The 24,936-nt window shown below is 39.0% G+C and overlaps 1 protein-coding gene and 1 long non-coding RNA gene across 6 annotated transcripts in view; one reads left to right on the top strand and one right to left on the bottom strand.

Moving 5' to 3' along the window:
* The window catches only part of LOC118884263, a 124,310-nt gene that overhangs the window by 38,425 nt on the left and 60,949 nt on the right, over positions 1–24,936 (bottom strand). For 2 of the 4 annotated variants that reach the window (XR_005017244.1, XR_005017243.1), the window contains exons 4-6: positions 18,556–18,699; positions 16,977–17,289; positions 16,443–16,527 (exon numbers count right to left, since the gene is read on the bottom strand). This is a non-coding gene — a long non-coding RNA (uncharacterized LOC118884263). Of the gene's footprint in view, positions 1–15,001; positions 15,101–16,442; positions 16,528–16,976; positions 17,290–18,555; positions 18,700–24,936 lie in introns of those variants that run through there. The other 2 variants (XR_005017242.1, XR_005017245.1) reach the window with 2 other exon arrangements.
* The window catches only part of FAM124A (family with sequence similarity 124 member A), a 114,179-nt gene that overhangs the window by 72,722 nt on the left and 16,521 nt on the right, over positions 1–24,936 (top strand). The gene's annotated exons all lie outside the window — the stretch shown is intronic.

Below are 24,936 nucleotides of genomic sequence, written 5' to 3'. Positions count from 1 at the left end.
CTTTTGATTTCTCCATCAAATCTGAATGAGATCCTTGCTGGGTAGAGTAATCTTGGTTGTAGGTTCTTCCCTTTCATCACTTTAAGTATATCATGCCACTCCCTTCTGGCTTGTAGAGTTTCTGCTGAGAAATCAGCTGTTAGCCTTATGGGAGTTCCCTTGTATGTTATTTGTCATTTTTCCCTTGCTGCTTTCAGTAATTTTTCTTTGTCTTTAATTTTTGCCAATTTGATTACTATGTGTCTCGGCCTGTTTCTCCTTGGGTTTATCCTGTATGGGACTCTCTGCACTTCCTGGACTTGGGTGGCTATTTCCTTTCCCATGTTAGGGAAGTTTTTGACTATAATCTCTTCAAATATTTTCTCTGGTCCTTTCTCTCTCTCTTCTCCTTCTGGGACCCCTACAATGCAAATGTTGTTGTGTTTAATGTTGTCCCAGAGGTCTCTTAGGCTGTCTTCATTTCTTTTCATTCTTTTTTCTTTATTCTGTTCCGCAGCAGTGTATTCCACCATTCTGTCTTCCAGGTCACTTATCCGTTCTTCTGCCTCAGTTATTCTGCTATTGATTCCTTCTAGTGTAGTTTTCATTTCAGTTATTGTATTGTTCATCTCTGTTTGTTTGTTCTTTAATTCTTCTAGGTCTTTGTTAAACATTTCTTGCATCTTCTTGATCTTTGCCTCCATTCTTTTTCCGAGGTCCTGGATCATCTTCACTATCACTATTCTGAATTCTTTTTCTGGAAGATTGCCTATCTCCACTTCATTTAGTTGTTTTTCTGGGGTTTTATCTTGTTCCTTCATCTGGTACATAGCCCTCTGCCTTTTCATCTTGTCTATCTTTCTGTGAATGTGGTTTTTGTTCCACAGGCTGCAGGATTGTAGTTCTTCTTGCTTCTGCTCTCTGCCCTCTGCCCTCTGGTGGATGAGGCTATCTAAGAGGCTTGATGGGAGGGACTGGTGGTGGGTAGAACTGACTGTTGCTCTGGTGGGCAGAGCTCAGTAAAAGTTTAATCTAGTTGACTGTTGATGGGTGGGTCTGGGTTCCCTCCCTGTTGGTTGTTTGGCCTGAGGCAACCCAACACTGGAGCCTACCTGGGTTCTTTGCTGGGGCTAATGACAGACTCTGGGAGGGCTCATGCCAAGGAGTACTTCCCAGAACTTCTGCTGTCAGTGTCCTTGTCCCCACGGTGAGCCACAGCCCCCACCCCTGCCTCTGCAGGAGACCCTCCAACACTAGCAGGTAGGTCTGGTTCAGTGTCCCCGGGGGTCACTGCTCCTTCCTCTGGGTCCCGATGCACACACTACTTTGTGTGTTCCCTCCAAGAGTGGAGTCTCTGTTTCCCCCAGTCCTGTCAAAGTCCTGCAATCAATTCCCACTAGGCTTCAAAGTCTGATTCTCTAGGAATTCTTCCTCCTGTTGCCGGACCCCCAGGTTGGGAAGCCTGACGTGGGGCTCAGAACCTTCACTCCAGTGGGTGGACTTCTGTGGTATAAGTGTTCTCCAGTCTGTGAGTCACCCACCCAGCAGTTATGGGATTTGATTTTACTGTGATTGCGCCCCTCCTACTGTCTCATTGTGGCTTCTCCTTTGTCCTTGGATGTGGGGTATCTTTTTTGGTGAGTTCCAGTGTCTTCCTGTCGATGATTGTCCAGCAGCTAGTTGTGATTCTGGTGTTCTTGCAAGAGGGAGTGAGAGCATGTCCTTCTACTCTGCCGTCTTGGTTCCTCTCCCCTGGAATTGCTTTCTTAACTTCTCTTTCAGAAAATTCATTGTTAGTGTATAGAAATGCACATGATATTGATTTTGTATTCTGCAACTTTACTGTATTCATTTATTCTAATAGTTTTTTAGTGGAGTCTTTAGGGTTTTCATTTTATTGAGGTCTAATTGGCATATCACATTATATTTGTTTCAGGTGTACAACCTAATGATTCAATATTTGTATATATTGCAAAATGATCATGAGTCTAGTTAATATTCATCACCAAACATAGTTGGAAAATTTTTTTTCTTCTGATGAGAACTTTTAAGATCTACTCTCTTAGCAACTTTCGTATATGCAGTACAGTATTATTAACTATAGTCACCATGCTGTACATTACATCCCTAGGACTTATTTTATAACTAGAATTTTGTAAGTGGGCCCACTTTACCCATTTCACTGACCCCCCCCGCCCCCCGCAACTAGCCTCTGGCAATTAATACCCTGTTCTCTGTATCGATGCACTCATTTTGTTTTCTTTTTTGGTATTTGTTTTTTAGATTCCACATACAACTGAGATCATATGGTATTTGTCTTTCTCTGTCTGACTTGTTCCACTTAGCATAATGCCCTTGCGGTCTATCCATGTTGTCAAAAATGGCAAGATTTCCTTCTTTTTATGGCTGAGTAATATTCCACTGTGTGTATATGTGTGTGTGTGTGTGTATGTACACACCACATCTTCTTTATTCATCTGTTGATGGACACTTAGGTTGCTTCTTTGTCTTGGCTATTGTAAATAATGCCACAATGAACATGAGGGTGAAGATATCTTTTTGAGTTAGAGTCTTTAAGTTTTTGAGGAAGCTCCATATTATTTTCCATAGTGACTGTACCAATTTACATTCCCAACAGTGCACAAAAGTTCCCTTTTTTCCATATCTTCCCCAACACTGTTATTTCTTGCCTGTTTGACAATAGCCATTTTAACAGGTGTGAGATGCTATATCATTGTGGTTTTAATTTGCATTTCCAATGTTGAGCACCATTTCGTGTACCTGTTGGCCATCAGTATGTCTTCTTTAGAAAAATGTCTGTTTAGATCCTCTGACTGCTATTTAATTGGATTTTTTTTTTTTTTTTTTGCCATTGAGTGTGTGAGTTCTTTATATATTTTGGATAATTTTTTTTTTTTTTTGCAGTTTGGTTTGTTTAATAACTTACAAAATGGGTCATCAGGGGCACAGCCATAAAGTTTACACCATATTCTGCTGGGAAAATAGTAGGACCAACTCCTTACTCTGCCCAGGAGAAGGGAGTGTGAGGTCACCAAGGACCCTAAGGGAGGTGGGCAAGAGCCTGGGGACGAGGGGGTCTGGAGAAGCCTGGCTCATGCTCAGAAGACCACACTGGGAGGAGGAAAGTCTGGATCAGAGGTGGGTGGCACCACTGGTGCTCAAAATTGTGTGGTTTGCAGAATTTCTTCTATTGAATATTAGTCTTCTTTCTCATTTGTAGATAAAAAAATTTAGTAGGGAGATTGAGACACATCATCTTGTCAAATCATTGCTTTCTACTTCTTAAACTCCAAACACGTTTTCTGCTGCCCATTTCCTTCCCTAAACCATCATCTGACCTGAATTTTCTATTATTCTAAGTACACCACAGTAGGCTGCAAAGTTCCTACTATCTTCATTTTCACCACCTACTCCTTCCTGTGCATCAGTTACAACTCCGTTGCTCTTGCCAACTTCTATGTCTTCCTCCTCTCAAAGTCACATTCATCCTCTTATTTTACTATTTCAAATCCTGTATGTTCCGTGAGTCCAAATATTCCCAGCCCAAGAGACTCTTTCCATCTCCTTCACACCCTTCACACTTTGTGACGCCTACCGTGTATGGTCACATCTGCCTATAGTGGTCCTCAAGCTTGACTGCAACTAGAGTCACATTGATAGTTTAAAAAAAAAAAAAAAGATGGGGGCGTAAACACAGAGAATCTGATTTAATAGGTCTAGAAGGGGCAACATGGATCAGTACATTTTGTTTTGTTTTATTGGAGTATAATTGCTTCACAATGGTGTGTTAGTTTGTGCTGTATAACATAGTGAATCAGCTATACATATACATATATCCCCATATCTCCTCCCTCTTGCGTCTCCGTCCTACCCTCCCTATCCCATCCCTCTAGGTGGACACAAAGCACCAAGCTGATCTCCCTGTGCCATGCGGCTGCTTCCCACTAGCTATCTATTTTACATTTGGTAGTGTATATATGTCCATGCCACTCTCTCACTTTGTCCCAGCTTATCCTTCCCCCTCCCTGCGTCCTCAAGTCCATTCTCTAGGACTACGGCCATACCACCCTGAATGCACCCAATCTTGTCTGGATAACTAACTCTGTATCAGATATATGATTTGCAAATATTTTCTCCCATTTGGTAGATTGCATTTTCACTTTGTTGATCGTTTCCTTTGCTGTGCAGAAGATTTTAGTTTGACATATTCTCACTTTTTTATTTTTGCTTTTGTTGCCTTTGCTTTTGGTGTCAAATCCAAATCATCATCATCAAGACCAATCTCAAGGAGCTTACTACGTTTTTTCCTAGGAGTTTTATGGTTTCAAGTTTTACATTCAGGTTTTTAATCCATTTTTAGTTCATTTTTGTGTATGGGATAAGTTAGTGGTTCAATTTCATTCTTTTGCAAGTGGCTGTCCAGGTTTCCCATTATCTTTTATTGAAGAGACTGTCGTTTCCCGCATTGTATACACTTGGCTCCTTTGTCATAAATTAATTCACCATATATGCATGGGTTTATTTCTGGACTCTCTATTCCGTTCCATTGATTGATGTGTCTGTTTTTATGCCAATAGCATACTATTTTGATTACTATAAGTTTGTAATATAGTTTGAAATCAGGAGTCATAATGCTTCTTTGTTCTTATTTCTCAAGATTATCTGCTTTGGCTATTCAAGGTCTTCTGTGGTTCCATACAAATTTTGGGATTGTTCTATTTCCGTGATAAATGTCATTGGAATTTTGATAGGGATTGCATTGAATCTGTAGATTGCTTTGGTTAGTATGGACATTTTCATAATATTCTTCCAATCCAGGACATAGAATATCTTTCCATGTATTTGTGTATTCTTAATTTTTTCATCAGTGTCTTATAGTTTTCAGTGTACAGCTCTTTCACCTCCTTGGTTAAATTTATTCCTAGGTATTTTATGCTTTTTGATGCAATTGTAAATTGGATTTTTTTAAACATCTTTATTGGAGTGTAATTGCTTTACAATGTTGTGTTAGTTTCTGCTATAACAAAGTGAATCAGCTATATGTATACATATATCCCCATATCCCCTCCCTCTTGAGTCTCCCTCCCACCTTCCCTATCCCACCCCTCTAGGTGGTCACAAAGCACCAAACTGATCTCCCTGTGCTATACGGCTGCTTCCCACTAGCTATCTGTTTTACATTTAGTAGTGTATATATGTCCATGCCACTCTCTCACTTCTTCCCAGCTTACCCTTCCCCCTCCCCGTGTCCTCAAGTCCATTCTCTACATCTGTGTCTTTATTCCTATCCTGCCCCTAGGTTCTTCAGAACCTTTTTTTTTTTTTTTAGATTCCATATATATGTGTTAGCATACAGTATTTGTTTTTCTCTTTCTGACTTACTTCACTGTATGACAGACTCTGGGTCCATCCACCTCACTACAAATAACTCAATTTCGTTTCTTGAGTAATATTCCATTGTATATATGTGCCACATCTTCTTTATCCATTCATCTCTCGATGGACATTTGGGTTGCTTCCATGTCCTGGCTATTGTAAATAGTGCTGCAATGAACATTGTGGTACATGACTCTTTTTGAATGAATCATTAGAGAAATGCAAATCAAAACTACAATGAGGTATCACCTCACACCAGGCAGAATGGCCATCATCAAAAAATCTACAAACAGTAAATGCTACAGGGGGTGTGGAGAAAAGGGAACCCTCTTGCACTGTTGGTGGGAATGTAAATTGAGACAGCCACTATGGAGAACAGTATGGAGGTTCCTTAAAAAACTAAAAATAGAACTACCATATGACCCAGCAGTCCCACTACTGGGCATACACCCTGAGAAAACCATAATTCAAAAAGAGTCATGTTAAACCATTCTTGCATCCCTGGAATAAATCCCAGTTGATCATGCTGTTTACCACTTTTAACGTCCTGAATTTGATTTGCTAATATTTTGTTGAGGAATTATCCATCTATGTTCATCAGGGCTATTGGGGCCTGCAATTTTCTTTTCTTCTGGTGCTCTTGCCTGGTTTTGGCGTCAGGGTTATGCTGGCCTCATAAAATGAGTTTGGAAGTGTTCCCTCCCCTTCTATTTTTCTGGAAGAGTTTAAGAAGGATTGGCGTTAGTTATTCCTTAAATATTTGGTAGAGTTCACCAGTGAAGCCATCTGATCCTAGACTTTTGTTTGTTGGGAGGCTTTTGATTACTAATTCAATCTCCTTACTAGTAATCAGTCTGTTCAAATTTTTTCTCTTTGTTCATGATTCAGTCTTGGTAGATTTTAGGTTTCAAAGGAATTTATCCATTTCTTCTAGGTTGTCCAATTTGTATATAATTTTTCTTAGTAGTCTCTGTGTTTCTGGGATATCCATTTTAGCATCTATTCTTCATTTCTGACTTTGAGTCTACTCTTTTTTTTCTTGATGAGTCTAGCTAAAGGTTGTCAATTTTATTTATCTTTTAAAAAACCAGCTCTTAGTTTCATTGATCTCTTCTATTATCTTTTCAGTCTCTATTTCCTTTATTACTGCTCTGATCTTTGTTATTCCCTTCTTTCTGTTAAATTTGGGCTCAGTGTCTTCTTCCCTTTCTAGTTCTTTGAGGTGTAAAGAAGGTTGTTTATTTGAGATGTTTGTCACTATAAACTTCCCTCTTAACTGCCTTTGCTAAATCCCATGGGTTTGATACGCTGTGCTTTCATTTGTTTCAGGATATTTTTTATTTTGCTTTTGATTTCTTCTTAGACCCATTGGTTTTTTATGAGTATGTTATTTAATCCCCACATATTTGTGAATTTTTCAGCTTTCCTCCTGGTATTGATTTCTAGTTTCATACCATTGTAGTTGGAAAAGATACCTGGTATGATTTCAGCTTTCTTAAATTTGCTAAGATGTGGTTTGTGACCTGTCATGTGATGTATTCTGGAGAATGTTTTGTGTGCACTTGAGATGAATGTGTATTCTGCTGCTGTTGGATGGAATATTCTGTATGTGTCTGTAGGTGCATTTGTTCAAAAGCATCACTCACATCCATTATTTCCTTCTTGACTTTCTGCCTGGGTGATCTGTCCATTGTTTAAAGTGGTGTATTGAGGTCCCCTACTACTATTGCATTGCTGTCTATTTTTCCCTTCAGGTCTGTTAATAATTGTTCAATATTTTTAGATGCTCTAATATTGGGTGCATATATGTTTACAATTAATATATCTGATGAATTGCCCCTTTATCATTGTATAATGACTTTGTCTTGTGTTAGTTTTTGATTTATCATCTATTTTGTCTGATATAAATATAACCACCCCTGCTTTCTTTTGGTTTCTGTTTGCTTGAAATATCTTTTTCCATCCCTTCACATTCTGTTTGTGAATATCCATAATGCTTAAGTGAGTCTCTTGTAGGCAGCATATAGTTAGGTCTTATTTTTAATCCATTCAGCCCATCTGTGTCTTTTAATTGGAGAATTTAGCCCATTTACATTAATTATTGATAGCTAAGGACTTACTGTTGCCAGTATGTTAATTGCTTTCTGATAGTTTTGTCATTCCTTAGTTCCTCTTGCTGTCTTTCTTTTTGAGTTGATGATTTTTTGTAGTAGTTTGCTTTTCTCTTTATCATTGTATATCTGTTATCTAGTTTTGGTCTGTGGTTATTACCATGAGGCTTTCATAATATGTTATAACCATCTATGATAACTTCAATTACATAAGAAAGTTCTACCCAATTACCTGCCCCCCTCAGATTTATGTTGATGTCCCAATTTATATATTTTTATATAATTATACTTATATATTATACATTTATGTATTATATTTATAAATACTATATTAACATAATATTACAGCTATAGTTATTTTCAACACTGTTGTCTTTAACCTATATGCTAGATTTCAAAGTGATTTACACACCACCATTGAAGTATTAGAGTTTTTTGAATTTGACTCTATATTTTCACCTTTACCAGTAAATTTTATATTTCAATATGTTTTCATGCTACTAATTTGTTTCAGTTTGAAGAACTTCCTTTAGCATTTCTTGTAGGGCAGGTCTAGTGGTGATTAAATTCCTTCATGCTTTTGTTGGGTAAGATATCCTTGGATGAGTTTTGTTGTTGTTTATGTGCTTTTTTTTTTTTTTTTTTTTTTTTTTCACACACACACACACTGTATTTTATTTTTACAAGACATAAATAGACTGACACCAAGCATTGTACATGAATGACCACAACAAAAGCAACAATGATTGCAATTACCAAACATGAAACACACTCATACTATGTCATAATATTGACATTCAGTCCAGTAATCCTCCACTGTAACAGCTCCTTTACTTTGCAGTGAAAATTGATTTGTATATTCTTTGCCTCTGAGTCCTTGTGGGATTTTTTTTTTTTTTTTAATTCAGACAGAAAGTCACAAAAATTATACTCATCCTCATCAGTTCACTCAGTCCCATGTAATTAATTTTTTTTTTCATCTTGATCTTTTGTTAGCACTTTTATGAGTTCATCAGTTTTTCATTAGAGTTCTGAAAATGCTTATTCATTCAGTTCAGCAGTACAGTCAGTTACCAGAAACCTGTACTTGTCAGAGTCTTTTCCATGAATTTCTTGAAGATGAAACCCTTTTATAGGAACATATTTGCAAAATCATCAGAGTACACCCAGAACTGTCTGTAAATGACAAAAGACTTAAAAATGACCACGGTTAAAGATTTGATGAAAGTTCATACTAATGCAGTTGACAAGAAAATTAGTTATTTCTGAGATATACATTTTAAAGTAATAACTAGGATTATTACTTATAACATTATACCAGAACATATAAGATTTTTAGAAATTTCATGTAATGTCTGAAACATTTATATTAACATATTTCCATACATATTTCCATACAAATACAAATATAAGATTTTTAGAAATTTCATGTAATGTCTGAAACATTTATATTAACATATTTCCATACATATTTCCATACAAATACAAATATAAGATTTTTAGAAATTTCATGTAATGCCTGAAACATTTATATTAACATATTTCCATACAAATAACCCAATGAAAGTTTAGTATTAGTTGTTTTGTTTGTTTTTTTATACTGCAGGTTCTTATTAGGCATCAGTTTCATACACATCAGTGTATACATGTCAATCCCAATTGCCCAATCCAGCACACCACCATCCCCACCTCACCGTAGTTTTCCCCCCTTGGTGTCCATATGACCATTCTCTACATTTGTGTCTCAACTTCTGCCCTGCAAACTGGCTCATCTGTACCATTTTTCTAGGTTCCGCATACATGCATTAATATACGATATTTGTTTTTCTCTTTCTGACTTACTTCACTCTGTATGACAGTCTCTAGATCCATCCATGTCTCAACAAATGACTCAATTTCGTTCCTTTTTATGGCTGAGTAATATTCCATTGTATATATGTACCACAACTTCTTTGTCCATTCGTCTGTTGATGGGCATTTAGGTTGCTTCCATGACCTGGCTATTGTAAATAGTGCTGCAATGAACATTCGGGTGCATGTGTCTTTTTGAATTACGGTTTTCTCTGGGTATATGCCCAGTAGTGGGATTGCTAGGTCATATGGTAATTCTATTTTTAGTTTTTTAAGGAACCTCCATACTGTTCTCCATAGTGGCTGTATCAATTTACATTCCCACCAACAGTGCAAGAGGGTTCCCTTTTCTCCACACCCTCTCCAGCATTTGTTGTTTGTAGATTTTCTGATGATGCCCATTCTAACAGGAGTGAGGTGATACCTCATTGTAGTTTTGATTTGCATTTCTCTAATAATTAGTGATGTTGAGCATCTTTTCATGTGCTTCGTGGCCATCTGTATGTCTTCTTTGGAGAAATGTCTATTTAGGTCTTCTGCCCATTTTTGGATTGGGGTGTTTGTTTCTTTGATATTGAGCTGAATGAGCTGTTTATATATTTTGGAGATTAATCCTTTGTCCGTTGATTCATTTGCAAATATTTTCTCCCATTCTGAGGGTTGTCTTTTCGTCTTGTTTATGGTTTCCTTTGCTGTGCAAAAGCTTTGAAGTTTCATTAGGTCCCATTTGTTTATTTTTGTTTTTATTTCCATTACTCTAGGAGGTGGATCAAAAAAGATCTTGCTGTGATTTATGTCAAAGAGTGTTCTTCCTATGTTTTCCTCTAAGAGTTTTATAGTGTCCAGTCTTATATTTAGGTCTCTAATCCATTTTGAGTTTATTTTTGTGTATGGTGTTAGGGAGTATTCTAATTTCATTCTTTTACATGTAGCTGTCCAGTTTTCCCAGCACCACTTATTGAAGAGACTGTCTTTTCTCCATTGTATATCTTTGCCTCCTTTGTCATAGATTAGTTGACCATAGGTGTGTGGGTTAATCTCTGGGCTTTCTATCTTGTTCCATTGATCTATGTTTCTGTTTTTGTGCCAGTACCATACTGTCTTGATTACTGTAGCTTTGTAGTATAGTCTGAAGTCTGGGAGTCTGATTCCTCCAGCTCCATTGTTTTCCCTCAAGACTGCTTTGGCTATTCGGGGTCTTTTGTGTCTCCATACAAATTTTAAGATGATTTGTTCTAGCTCCGTAAAAAATGCCATTGGTAATTTGATAGGGATTGCATTGAATCTGTAGATTGCTTTGGGTAGTATACTCATTTTCACAATGTTGATTCTTCCAATCCAAGAACATGGTATATCTCTCCATCTGTTGGTATCATCTTTAATTTCTTTCATCAGTGTCTTATAGTTTTCTGCATACAGGTCTTTCGTCTCCCTAGGTAGGTTTATTCCTAGGTATTTTATTCTTTTTGTTGCAATGGTAAATGGGAGTGTTTCCATAATTTCTCTTTCAGATTTTTCATCATTAGTGTATAGGAATGCAAGAGATTTCTGTGCATTAATTTTGTATCCTGCAACTTTACCATATCATTAATCAGCTCTAGCAGTTTTCTGGTGGCAGTTTTAGGATTCTCTATGTATAGTATCATGTCATCCGCAAACAGTGACAGTTTTACTTCTTCTTTTCCAATTTGTATTCCTTTTATTTCTTTTTCTTCTCTGATTGCCGTGGCTAGGACTTCCAGAACTATGTTGAATAATAGTGGTGAGAGTGGACATCCTTGTCTCGTTCCTGATCTTAGAGGAAATGCTTTCAGTTTTTCACCATTGAGAATGATGTTTGCTGTGGGTTTGTCATATATGGCCTTTATTATGTTGAGGTAGGTTCCCTCTATGCCCACTTTCTGGAGAGTTTTTATCAGAAATGGGTGTTGAATTTTGTCAAAAGCTTTTTCTGCGTCTATTGAGATGATCATATGGTTTTTATTCTTCAATTTGTTAATATGGTGTATCACATTGATTGATTTGCGTATATTGAAGAATCCTTGCATCCCTGGGATAAATCCCACTTGATCGTGGTGTATGATCCTTTTAATGTGTTGCTGGATTCTGTTTGCTAGTATTTTGTTGAGGATTTTTGCATCTATATTCATCAGTGATATTGGTCTGTAATTTTCTTTTTTTGTAGTGTCTTTGTCTGGTTTTGGTATCAGGGTGATGGTGGCCTCATAGAATGAGTTTGGGAGTGTTCCTTCCTCTGCAATTTTTTGGAAGAGTTTGAGAAGGATGGGTGTTAGCTCTTCTCTAAATGTTTGATAGAATTCACCTGTGAAGCCATCTGGTCCTGGACTTTTGTTTGTTGGAAGATTTTTAATCACAGTTTCAATTTCATTACTTGTGATTGGTCTGTTCATATTTTCTGTTTCTTCCTGATTCAGTCTGGGAAGGTTATACCTTTCTAAGAATTTGTCCATTTCTTCCAGGTTGTCCATTTTATTGGCATAAAGTTGCTTGTAGTAGTCTCTTAGGATGCTTTGTATTTCTGTGGTGTCTGTTGTAACTTCTCCTTTTTCATTTCTGATTTTATTGATTTGAGTCCTCTCCCTCTTTTTCTTGATGAGTCTGGCTAATGGCTTATCAATTTTGTTTATCTTCTCAAAGAACCAACTTTTAGTTTTATTGATCTTTGCTATTGTTTTCTTTGTTTCTATTTCATTTATTTCTGCTCTGATCTTTATGATTTCTTTCCTTCTGCTAACTTTGGGTTTTGTTTGTTCTTCTTTCTCTAGTTTCTTTAGGTGTAAGGTTAGATTGTTTACTTGAGATTTTTCTTGTTTCTTTAGGTAGGCTTGTATAGCTATAAACTTCCCTCTTAGAACCGCTTTTGCTGCATCCCATAGGTTTTGGGTCGTCGTGTTTTCATTGTCATTTGTCTCTAGGTATTTTTTGATTTCCTCTTTGATTTCTTCAGTGATCTCTTGGTTATTTAGTAACGTATTGTTTAGCCTCCATGTGTTTGTCCTTTTTACGTTTTTTTCCCTGTAATTCATTTCTAATCTCATAGCGTTGTGGTCAGAAAAGATGCTTGATATGATTTCAATTTTCTTAAATTTACTGAGGCTTGATTTGTGACCCAAGATGTGATCTATCCTGGAGAATGTTCCGTGCGCACTTGAGAAGAACGTGTAATCTGCTGTTTTTGGATGGAATGTCCTATATATATCAATTAAATCTATCTGGTCTATTGTGTCATTTAAAGCTTCTGTTTCCTTATTTATTTTCATTTTGGATGATCTGTCCATTGGTGTAAGTGAGGTGTTAAAGTCCCCCACTATTATTGTGTTACTGTCGATTTCCTCTTTTATAGCTGTTAGCAGTTGCCTTATGTATTGAGGTGCTCCTATGTTGGGTGCATATATATTTATAATTGTTATATCTTCTTCTTGGATTGATCCCTGGATCATTATGTAGTGTCCTTCCTTGTCTCTTGTAACATTCTTTATTTTAAAGTCTATTTTATCTGATATGAGTATAGCTACTCCAGCTTTCTTTTGATTTCCATTTGCATGGAATATCTTTTTCCATCCCCTCACTTTCAGTCTGTATGTGTCCCTAGGTCTAAAGTGGGTCTCTTGTAGACAGCATATATATGGGTCTTGTTTTTGTATCCATTCAGCCAGTCTATGTCTTTTGGTTGGGGCATTTAATCCATTCACGTTTAAGGTAATTACCGATATGTATGTTCCTATGACCATTTTCTTAATTGTTTTGGATTTGTCTTTGTAGGTCCTTTTCTTCTCTTGTGTTTCCCACTTAGAGAAGTTCCTTTAGCATTTGTTGTAGAGCTGGTTTGGTGGTGCTGAATTCTCTTAGCTTTTGCTTGTCTGCAAAGCTTTTGATTTCTCCATCAAATCTAAATGAGATCCTTGCCGGGTAGAGTAATCTTGGTTGTAGGTTCTTCCCTTTCATCACTTTAAGTATATCATGCCACTCCCTTCTGGCTTGCAGAGTTTCTGCTGAGAAATCAGCTGTTAACCTTATGGGAGTTCCCTTGTATGTTATTTGTCGTTTTTCCCTTGCTGCTTTCAATAATTTTTCTTTGTCTTTAATTTTTGCCACTTTGATTACTATGTGTCTCGGCGTGTTTCTCCTTGGGTTTATTCTGTATGGGACTCTCTGCGCTTCCTGGACTTGGGTGGCTATTTCCTTTCCCATGTTAGGGAAGTTTTCGACTATAATCTCTTCAAATATTTTCTCTGGTCCTTTCTCTCTCTCTTCTCCTTCTGGGACCCCTATAATGCGAATGTTGTTGCGTTTAATGTTGTCCCAGAGGTCTCTTAGGCTGTCTTCATTTCTTTTCATTCTTTTTTCTTTAGTCTGTTCTGCAGCAGTGAATTCCACCATTCTGTCTTCCAGGTCACTTATCCGTTCTTCTGCCTCAGTTATTCTGCTATTGATTCCTTCTAGTGTAGTTTTCATTTCAGTTATTGTATTGGTGATCTCTGTTTGTTTGTTCTTTAATTCTTCTAGGTCTTTGTTAATCATTTCTTGCATCTTCTCAATCTTTGCCTCCATTCTTATTCCGAGGTCCTGGATCATCTTCACTATCATTATTCTGAATTCTTTTTCTGGAAGGTTGCCTATCTCCACTTCATTTAGTTGTTTTTCTGGGGTTTTTTTCTTGTTCCTTCATCTGGTGCATAGCCCTCTGCCTTTTCATCTTCTCTATCTTTCTGTAACTGTGGTTTTTGGTCCACAGGCTGCAGGATCGTAGTTTTTCTTGCTTCTGTTGTCTGCCCTCTGGTGGTTGAGGCTATCTAAGAGGCTTGATGGGAGGCTCTGGTGGTGGGTAGAGCTGACTGTTGCTGTGGCGGTCAGAGCTCAGTAAAACCTTAATCCACTTGACTGTTGATGGGTGGGGCTGGGTTCCCTCCCTGTTGCTGTGGCGGTCAGAGCTCAGTAAAACCTTAATCCACTTGACTGTTGATGGGTGGGGCTGGGTTCCCTCCCTGTTGGTTGTTTTGCCTGAGGCAACCCAACACTGGAGCCTACCGGTGCTCTTTGGTGGGGTCAATGGCAGACTCTGGGAGGGCTCACGCCAAGGAGAACTTCCCAGAGCCTCTGCTGCCAGTGTCCTTATCCCCACGGTGAAACAGAGCCACCACTCGCCTCTGCAGGAGACCCCCCAACACCAGCAGGTAGGTCCGGTTCAGTCTCCCCCAGGGTCACTGCTCCTTCCCCTGGGTCCCGATGCACACATTACTTTGTGTGTGCCCTCCAAGAGTGGGGTCTCTGTTTCCCCCAGTCCTGTCAAAGTCCTGCAATCCATTCCCTCTAGGCTTCAAAGTCTGATTCTCTAGGAATTCCTCCTCCCGTTGCCGGACCCCCAGGTTGGGAAGCCTGACGTGGGGCTCAGAACCTTCACTCCAGTGGGTGGAATTCTGTGGTATAAGTGTTCGCCAGTCTGTGAGTCACCCACCCAGCAGTTATGGGATTTGATTTTACTCTGATTGCGCCCCTCCTACCATCTCACTGTGGCTTCTCCTCTGTCCTTGGACGCGGGGTATCCTCCTTGGTGAAGTCCAGGGTCTTCCTGTCAATGATTGTCCAGCAGCCAGTGGTGATTCTGGTGCTCTCGCAAGAGGGAGTGAGAGCACGTCCTTCTACTCCGCCATCTTGGTTAATCTCCTCCTGTATTCTGTTTTCTGTTTATGTGCTTTGAATGTATCATCCCACTGTCTGTCTCCTGGCCTGTAAGGTTTCTGCTGAAAAATGTAAAGCCTTATCAGAATTCCCTGTATGTGATTTTCTTTCTGACTTTGATTTCTGAGAGATTGATTATAATGTGTCTCAGTGAGGATCTCTTTGGGTGGGATCTCTAAGCTTCCCATACCTGGATGGCTGTATCTCTCCCCAGATTTGGGAAGTTTTCAGCCAATATTTCTTTGAATAAGGTTTCTGTCCCTTTATCCCTTCTCCTCTGGGACTCCCAAAGTGAGGATATTGTTTCTTTTGATCATGTCCCACATAGTTCATGTATGCTTTCTTCACTCTTTTTCATTCTAATTTCAAAAATGGGACTCTTGCTTAAGCTGCTGTTAATCATTTCAGTCAGCTACTTTTAGGATCTGCTCATGGAACTGTGGCAAGGAATATTTCTCTTTTGAAATTCCTTAAATCAGTGATACTTAAATTCTGATGATCCTTTGTTGATATAAAAATCAGTCTACCTCGTGTTTTACAGCCAATGGCAGGGTAATTCATAAATCATACTGAAAAATAAATATTCAGGGAACATTCAGAAGTTATACAAAGAGAAAGCTTTGTATTTGGGCAAGATATGTTTGTTTGTTCTTTTTCTGAGTCGTCTTTTCAGTTTTACAGATTCTGTCATTTGATCTGTCAGCCTCAGCTCCTAATCCTGAGGTCTATGACCTTGATTTTCTCTCCTGTTCCTTCTTAAATGGATAGCTTTTTAATATATATCAGATCAGTAGTCTGATTGTGTCCTAGCAGTTCTAGGTGTTCACAGTCCCTCCATTTAGTATCTTCTGTGATGCTTGCCACATTTTCCCAAGAGCTGATACTGATGTTAAACAAAGCTGGTCCCTGAGGCAGCCCCTCAAATACTTCTTGACTTAAAACTTTTTCATTGTTAGATATTGCTACTGCTCTCCAGTAATACTAAAGTCCTCATTTTTTTCCATCAAAGCCACATAATAACTGTTGATATTTATGATTTATATATGTATATTTATACATATATAAGCACCTTAAAATTCCCTTGATCATAAGCGATCTTAGCAGATATGTATTTTTATCTCACATGTATTTATTCAGTATGAATTTGAGTGCCTGTTATGTGCAAATATGAGTATTTTTTAAAATACTTATATAAGTATGGGTGCTAGAGGTCAATCGACCCAGCTCCTAAATACCTTACAGCACCAAGTAAAAATTTTACAGTTAAAGCCAGTTCCTTTAAATATGTAAGTGTACTTCTGTGCAGAATGTTTCTTGTTTGTTGTGGTGATATGTAAGCTCAGGTTCAACTGAGAAAGACAGAGGCTTAAAAAAAATAGAGGCTTAATAACAATAGATGCTTACTTCTCTCTCCTATGTATGGCAGCCCACAGTCCTCAGGGATCCAAGCTTCTTTTCATTCTGTCCTCCACCCTCTGGTTCAGAATGGCTGCCGGGTGGAATAGCAAATATTAGTAGTCTTAAAAGAAAAAAAAAAGGTAAATAACTTTATTAAAAAATAAGAACTTCTGTTCATCAAAAGACACCAAAAAAGAGAGTAAGATGGCAAGCCACAGACTGGATAATGATATTTACAATACATACATCCACGAAAAGAATCCAAAATATATACAAAGAGCAGGTGCTTCACTAAAGAGGGTATTCAAACGGCCAATAAAAAGATAATATCATTAGTTATCTGGCAAATGCCAATTAATAGCATGATGAAACACTGTTACCTATCAGAACGATTAAAATTAAAAAGAATGCTAACAATAAATGTTGGCAAGGATGTGAAGCAACTGGAATACTTATAAATTCCTGGTAGAATTACACATTTTGATGCAATCAGTTTGGAAATTTGTTTGGAAGTACCTACTAAAACTAAAAATTGCTCACCCTGTGCCCCAGCAATTCCACTCCTAGTTATATGCCCAAGAGAAATGAGTGCATTTTGTTAACAAAGGAGAGTAAGTGGTCAGATAAGGCTTCACAGCATCACATTAGGCTTGGTCTCTGAAGATGAGCAGGTGTCTCTAGGCAGACAGGCATCAGGAGCAGCATGAAGTCAGTCGTGGAGATATAAGCCAATCTGGTTTGTTGGGGAATGATGGCAGTTCCAAATGGCTGGATCATAGAGGTTGCAATTCCAGAAAGACACAAGGCCTGAAGGAGTAGACAGGGTCTTGTAGAGCTTGCTAGTTAGTCTCTTCTGCCAAGAAACATGGTCAGGTTTGTATTTAGAAAGGTCATTCAGAGAGGTGTGGCGGGGAGGCAGCGGGGGGAAGCTATATAACTGTTGGCAGGAAGACAGTCCAGGTGGATAGTTGTCATTTTGCCAATTCTGGAGAATAAGTACTCTTCTTTATATTCTGTCTTTCATTCTATGAGGAATGGAATTAGTATGTTGCTCTGATAATTCTTCAGAAAGCCTTACAATTCCATAATGGCAGAGAGGAAAAGAATGGACAAATAACTGTCCAGCAAAGATTTGCTTAAACCACCATCCTATGTGGCTTAGAATCTCTTTGAAAATTTTCGAACTTCCAACCTAGAAATGTCACTGATTTGACAAAATGTACCCAGGCTTTGATTACTTTTAGAGTGAATCTTGCCTTTTTTCCCATAAGTCCTCCTCTCTTTCTACTAACCGTTCGAAAAAGAACCCCAGCATTCCAGTTCAGGAGGGTGACATAGGAGGATCCTGAACTCACTTCTTCTCACACCAAGTCTACAGCTAGATATGGAACAGTTTCTTCTAAAACTATCTGAGCAATTCCTACAAATTAGGCAGGAGAGGGTGAGACACAGTATCACCATGAACCCTGGCATGGTGACCCACAATCTGGAGGGCTCTCACAACTCCAAGCCTCTCCCTGAGGAGCAAAGGGTTTGAACCCCAACTTTTAAGGCCTGCACCTGAGAGACAATTACCTCTAACTTTGAGAACATCTAGCTTTGAAAGCCATTGGGGCTTGTTTCCTTGAGACCCAGAAGGTGATTGATAGTGATCTGGGAAACAGTTTTTGAAGGGCTTAGGTAGAATCACTCACCCCACGGCCCAGAGCAGAGGCAGCCAACTAAAACGTACCCAGTCTTTCTGTTAAAGAGGCCAACTTGCTTATTTTAAAGCTTCAGCCCGAAGGGCAGGCATCTAATTTAATACATATCCAGGGACTTACTGAAACACTCTCAAAAACAGAGGCGAGCAGGTGCCATCTTTACAGTCTCCCTTGCTCCAAGCCGCTGGTATCTCCCAGAAAGGAGCTTGTGTACTCCTCTTATACCCTGCTTTTTGCAGCTGCCACCCAGGGGACACCCCTTGATCACCTGGCTCTGGTGGACAGCAGGGCTTACACTCACAGGTCCCACAGGATTGTAACAAATAGAGAAGACTTCTTAACCACCTCACCCCAGGGTACAGCAGAGAAGCAACGGACTTGAAAGTCCCAATCCTTCTATACATGAAGCCTCCTACCTTCATAGCTGTGGCCTGTAGGCCAGGCTTCTTTCTAACTAACACACACATAGAGGATGACTACAGTTCTCTCCAGAGACCAAGGAAGCTGGCAAGTATCATTTTCATGCTTTCCATCTTCCCAGCCCCAAGTCGCCAGTGTCTCTGAGAAAGGAGCTTGTGTAAATATCTGGTGACCCAGCTTTTGTGGCTGCCACCCTGAGGACACATCCTTTGACAGACTGGCTCTTGCGGCCAGTGAGGCTTGTGTTCACAGGTTCAATGGGACAGTTGCAAACAAAGAAACAGTTCTTAACTGGCTATCACCCCAAGGCTCAGCACAGAGGGAGAAGACACATTCTCCTCTCTAGGACACTGACAGATCTAGGAACACCCTCCCTTCTTGGAGCCACTAAGAATAAAGTAGGCTGCTTAAACAAACACAAAGGTTTGAGAGAGAACCAACTAGGGCAGGGTTGAACAATAATTTTATCTATTACATGAGGCCACTACTTCATACTGGGAGAGGTGGCTGATTTCTGTAGTGCATACATACCAACATGGAAAGTCAAAGAAACAGAAGAATATATTCCAAATGGAAGAACAAGGTAAAATCTCAGAAAAAAACCTTAGTGAAATACGGATAAGTAATTTACCTGATGAAGAGTTCAAAATAATGGTCCTAAAGATGCTCATGAGTTCAGGAGAACATTGGATGAACAAAGTGAGAACTTCAGCAAAAGAGAGAAAATATAAGAAAGTACCAATGGAAGTCACAGAGCTGAAGAATATAATAACTGATGTGAAAAATATACTAGAGGGGTTTAACAACAGACTAGAGGAAGCAAAAGAAAGGATTAGTAAACTTGAAGACAAGGTACTGGAATTCATCAAATCAGAGAAAGAAAAAAAAAAAGATGGATTAAGGGACACCATCAAGCAGACCAACATTTGCATTATAAGGGTCCCAGAAAGAGGAGAGAGAGAGAAACAGGCAGGAAACTCATTTTAAATAATAGCTGAAAATATTCCTATCCTGGGGAAAGAAACAGACATCCAGATCCAAGAATCCAGAGAATTCCAAATAAGATAAACCCAAAGAGACCCACACTAAGACATATTACATGTAGTTAAAGTGTCAAATTTAAATACAAGGAGAGAATCTTAAAATCAGCAAGAGGAAAACAATTTACATACAAGGGAACCCTCATAAGACTATCAGCAGATTTTTTCAGGAGAAACTTTGCAGGCCAGAAGGAAGTAGCATATTTTTAAAGTGCTGAAAGAAAAAACTGCAAACCAAGAGTATGCTACTGAGCAAAGCTGTCCTTCAGAACTGAGTTGATGTTTAAGTCAAATCATTTTGCTATACACCTTAAACATATATAGTAATGTATGTCAATTATATCTCAATAAAACTGGGGAGGGGGGAGAATTACAGGAGAGATAAACGGTTTTTCAGATGATCAAAAGCTAAAGGAGTTAAACATCACAAGACTGGCCTTACAAGAAATATTAAAGGTACTTTTTAAAGCTGAAACAAAAGGATGCTAATTAGTAACAGAAAAACATGAAAGTATAAATCTTACTGGTAAAGGTAAATTTATAGTAAAATTCAGTATAATCTAATGTAAAGGTGATGGGTTAATCACTTATAAACCTAGCATAACAGTTAAAAGACAAAAGTGGTAAAAATAAATGTAACTACAATAATTTGCTAATGGATACACAAGATTAAAAAGGTGTAAACTGTGACATCAGAATGTGAAAATGTAGAGCTTTAGAATGCTTTCAAACTTAAATTATCAATTTAAAATAGACTGTTATAAATATAACTTGTTTTTTGTAAGCCTCATGGTACCCCAAAGCAAAAACTCATAGTATATACACAAAATATAAAGAGAAGGTAATCTAAGCATGCTAATGCAGAAAATAATCAAATTACAAAGGAAGAGAGCAAGAAAAGAAGGAGTAGAGGAATTACAAAACAGCCAGAAAACAATGAACAGAATGGCAATAAGTACATACCTATTAATAATCACTTTAAATGTAAATGAACTAAATGTTCCAATCAAAAGACATAAAGTGGCTAAGTAGATTAAAAAAACAAGATACATCTATATGCTGCCTACAAGATACTTCAGATGTAGGAATACACATAGTTTGAAAGTGAAGGGATGGAAAAAGATATTCCATGCAAATAAAAAACAAAAGAAAGCTGGGGTAGGTATACTTATATCAGACAAAATAGACTTTAAGAAAAAGACTAATTAGAGAAAAGGTCATTTTGTAATGATAAAGGGATTAATCAAACGAAAGGATATAACATTTGAAAATAGCTATGCACCCAACATAGGAGCACATAAATATATAAAGCAAATACTAAAGAAATAGACAACAATACAGTATTAATAGAGGACTTTAATACTCCACATTCACCAATAGATCGATCATTCAGTTCTCCAGGATAGATCATATGTTAGGCCACAAAACAAGTCTTAATAAGTTTAAAAATACATCAACTGTCTTTTCCAACCACAATGTTAAGAAACTTGAAGTTAATTACAAGAAGAAAACTGGACAATTCACAAGTATATGAAGACTAAACAACATGCTACTGAACAACCAATGGGTCAAAGAAGAAATTAAAAAACAAACAAATACTTTGAGACAAATAAAAATGGAAATGCAGCATACCAAACTTATGGGATATAACAAGAGAAGTTCTTGCTATAGAGGGGAGTTCATAGTGATAAATGCCTACATCAAGAAACAAAAAAGATCTCAACCTATCTCTATACGTCAAGTGACTAGAAAAAGAACAAAGAAGCTCAAATTTAGTGAAAGGATGGAGATAACAGATCACAGTGGAAATAAATGAAATAGAGACAAAAAATAGAAAAGATCAACAAAACTAAGAGCCAGTTCTTTGAGAAGATAACAAAATTGACAGACCTTTAGCTAGACTCATCAAGAAAAGGAGAGGACTCAAGTCAGAAATGAAAGAGGAAAGATTAAAATGGATAACACATAAATACAAAGGATCATAAAAGACAACTATGAACAATTAGGTACGAACAAATTGAACAGCCTAGAAGAAATGGATAAATTCCTAGGAACATACAACCTACAAAGACTGAATCACTGAACAAATAGAAAATCTGAACAGACTGATTACTAGTAATGAGACTGAATTAGTAATCAGTAGTCTCCCAACAAAACTCCAGGGTCAGATGGCTTCACTAGTGAATTCTACCAAACTTTTAAAGAAAAAATTAATGCCAATCCTTCCCAAACTCTATCAAAAAAAACCAGAAGAGGAGGGAACACTTCCAAACTCATTTTACAAGGTCAGCATTATCCTGAAACCAAATCCAGACAAGGATGCCATAAGAAAAGAAAACTACAGGTCAATATCCCTGATGAACATAGATGCAAAAATCCAAAACAAAATATTAGCAAACTAATTCAACAATACATTAAAAGGATTGTACATCATGTTCAAGTGGGATTTATTCCATGGATGCAAGGATGGTTTGACATCTGCAAATCAACTGGTGTGATACACCACATTATCAAAATGAAAGATAAAAATCATAATCTTATCTCAATAGATGCAGAAAAAGCATTTGACAAAATTCAACACTCATTTATGAAAAAAACTTTCAACATATTGGGTATACACGGAACATACCTCAACATGATAAAAGCCACATATGACAAGCCGACAGCTAACATCGTACTCAGTGGTGAAAAGCTGAAAGCTTTACCTTTATGATCAGAAACAAGATAAGGATTCCAACTCTCACCACTTTTATTCAGTGTAGTATTGCAAGTTCTAGCCAGGGCAGTTAGGCAAGAAAAAGTTATAAAAGCCATACAAGTCAGAAAGACGGAAGTATTCTAAGAACTCATTTATGACTGAGGATGTTAACCATTTGTCATGCAGTGCAAATGAAATGCCATATTTTATTGCCATCAATATACTATGGTGTTTTGTATTTTGGTTTTGTATTAAAATATAATCATGTTGTGTTTTTTTAAAAAAAGGAGTAAAACTGTCACTATTTGCAGATGAAATGCTATTATATAGAGAAAATCCAAAAGCCTGTGCTAGAAAACTATTTGAACTAATAAATTCAGTGAAGTTGCAGGATACAAAAATCAGTATATTAAAAATGTTTTGTTTCTATACACTAATAGCAAACTATCAGAAAAAGAAATTTTAAAAAACACCATTTACAATTGCATCAAAAGAATAAAATACATAGGAATAAATTTATCCAAGAAGATCAATGATATATACATTGAAAACTGTAAGACTTTGGAGGGAGGAATCAAGATCGCAGAAGAGGAGGATGTGGAGCTTACCTCCTCCCACAAATACATCAGAAAACACCTACAAGTGGAATGATTCACACAGAACATCTACTGAACGCTGGCAGAAGACCTCACACTTCCAAAAGTCCAAGAAAACCTCCACATAACCAGGCAGGACAAAAGAAAAAAGAAAAAAAAAAGAGAGGTGGGGGGAGCTTTCCAAGATGGAGGGAGAGTAGGAGGACATGGAGTTCATCTCTCCCTACAAACACATCAAGAATACATCTACAAATGGAACAATTCTCACAGAGCACTTGCTGAACACTAGCAGAGGACCTCAGACACCTAAAAGGACAAGAAAGATCCCCACATAACCGGGTAGGATGAAAGAAATAAGGTAAAAGGAAGAGGAGAGGAAACAGGATGCAACCTGCACCCCTGGCAGGGAGCTGAAGGTGAGGAGAGATTCCTGCATCTGGGGAAGCCCCCTCACCACCTGGGAGATCAGCTGGGACAGAAGGGAGCCTCAGGGGCTTGGATGAGGGCCCAGCAACTGGTCTGTGACAGGCAGGACAGAGTGAGACCTACACAGATGGTCCATGCCACAGTCCTGCATGCCCCAGCCTGAGACAGGTGTCCGCCGGTACACATGGGGGCTGGGTGGTGGAACATAGGGTTTTGAGAGCAGACCCGGGGGGGAAACCATTGTTTGCTGTGAGGAGACAGCCTGTGGGGACAGGAGTGAGGAGCTCCGCAACTGGGAATGCTCGTGGAGGAAGCCCGGACCACCACAAACGAGAAGCACCATGGTTGAGTGACATACAAAGGGCAGGGCCACCATCACACCCTCTCTCCTCACACACCAGCCCCTGCCTCCACGGGCACTAGGGAGGGCTCCACCAGAGCCAGCTCACACGCCCCTGCCATCGCCTCTCCTGCAGCCCCCCTGCAAGCCTGGGTGACCCGCTCACCCTGATTGCCACCTGATGGGCTTGCATTTTCCAGTCCCTACCCTAGCACCCTCCCACCTAGGCAGCCTGCTCGCCCCAATCACTGCCTCGGCTCCTTCCTGCCTGATAGGCTCATGTGCTCCGGCAGCCTCTGGAGCGGACTCCAGTGGGAAGAACGTATGCACAGCTGGGGCTGAAACCACACCTGAGCCCCAGGGGCCGTGTGACTAAGGAAGAAGAGCTGAAATCGCTCTTCAAGGCTGCGCGAACCACAGAGTTACATCTCTGCTGGCAGCTTCCTAAATTCAGCGCCTGTGAAACATTTGAAAGGACAACAAGTGCTCCTGCAGCTGGGATGGGTCTGGCTTCAGCAGCTGTGGGCTTTGTGGGCACATACATGTGGGGGTTGGTCCAGGCCAGAATCTGAGCTGCCTCTATAGCTCCCACAGCAGGTCCAGGTGCATGACTACTGCAGTCCTGGGACCTGACCTCAGTGTATCTGTGACAGTGACCTGGTGAAAACACCTGAGAGTCACCAAGGCCAGTTGCCAGCATACCCACAGTTAAGGGCAGACTGAGAGCAGTGCCAACAACAGTGTACTTTGTGAGTCCGCACAATGGGCAAAAGGGGGCACAACAGAGCACATTCACAGGTGAACAGCTCCAGAGCAGGCATACTCAGTGGCTTGTCTCCCAGTGGGTGTGCTCCAGTCCCACCTGCCTCACACCACAGATCAGAAACAGAGCTAAGAAACAAGATCTGAGGGCCTCTACTCCAACAACTAGGGAACAGACCCCACCCCTGACAGAGCAGTGACAACCACAGAGCAAAGGGGAGGCCCCGCTCAATATCCAGGGCAGGCTCTGGTCACCACACCACCAATCAAACCCCCTGTCAAGGGGATAATGGCAAAGCCTCTGAACCAGCCTCACCCACCAGGGGTCAGACACCAGAAACAAGGAATTACGATCCTGCAGCCTGTGGAAAGATGACCACAGACACAGTAAGTCTGACAAAATGAAAAGACAAAGAAATATGTTGCAGACAAAGGAGCAAGATAAAAACCTACAAGAACTACTAAATGAAGAGAAGGCAATCTACCTGCAAAAGAATTCAGAGTAATGATAGTAA

This window comes from Balaenoptera musculus, chromosome 18 (genome assembly GCF_009873245.2).
Source record: "Balaenoptera musculus isolate JJ_BM4_2016_0621 chromosome 18, mBalMus1.pri.v3, whole genome shotgun sequence".
Lineage (NCBI taxonomy): Eukaryota > Metazoa > Chordata > Mammalia > Artiodactyla > Balaenopteridae > Balaenoptera > Balaenoptera musculus.
The sequence above is the reverse complement of the archived record's forward strand: the minus strand, read 5'-3'. Positions and strand labels throughout refer to the sequence as shown.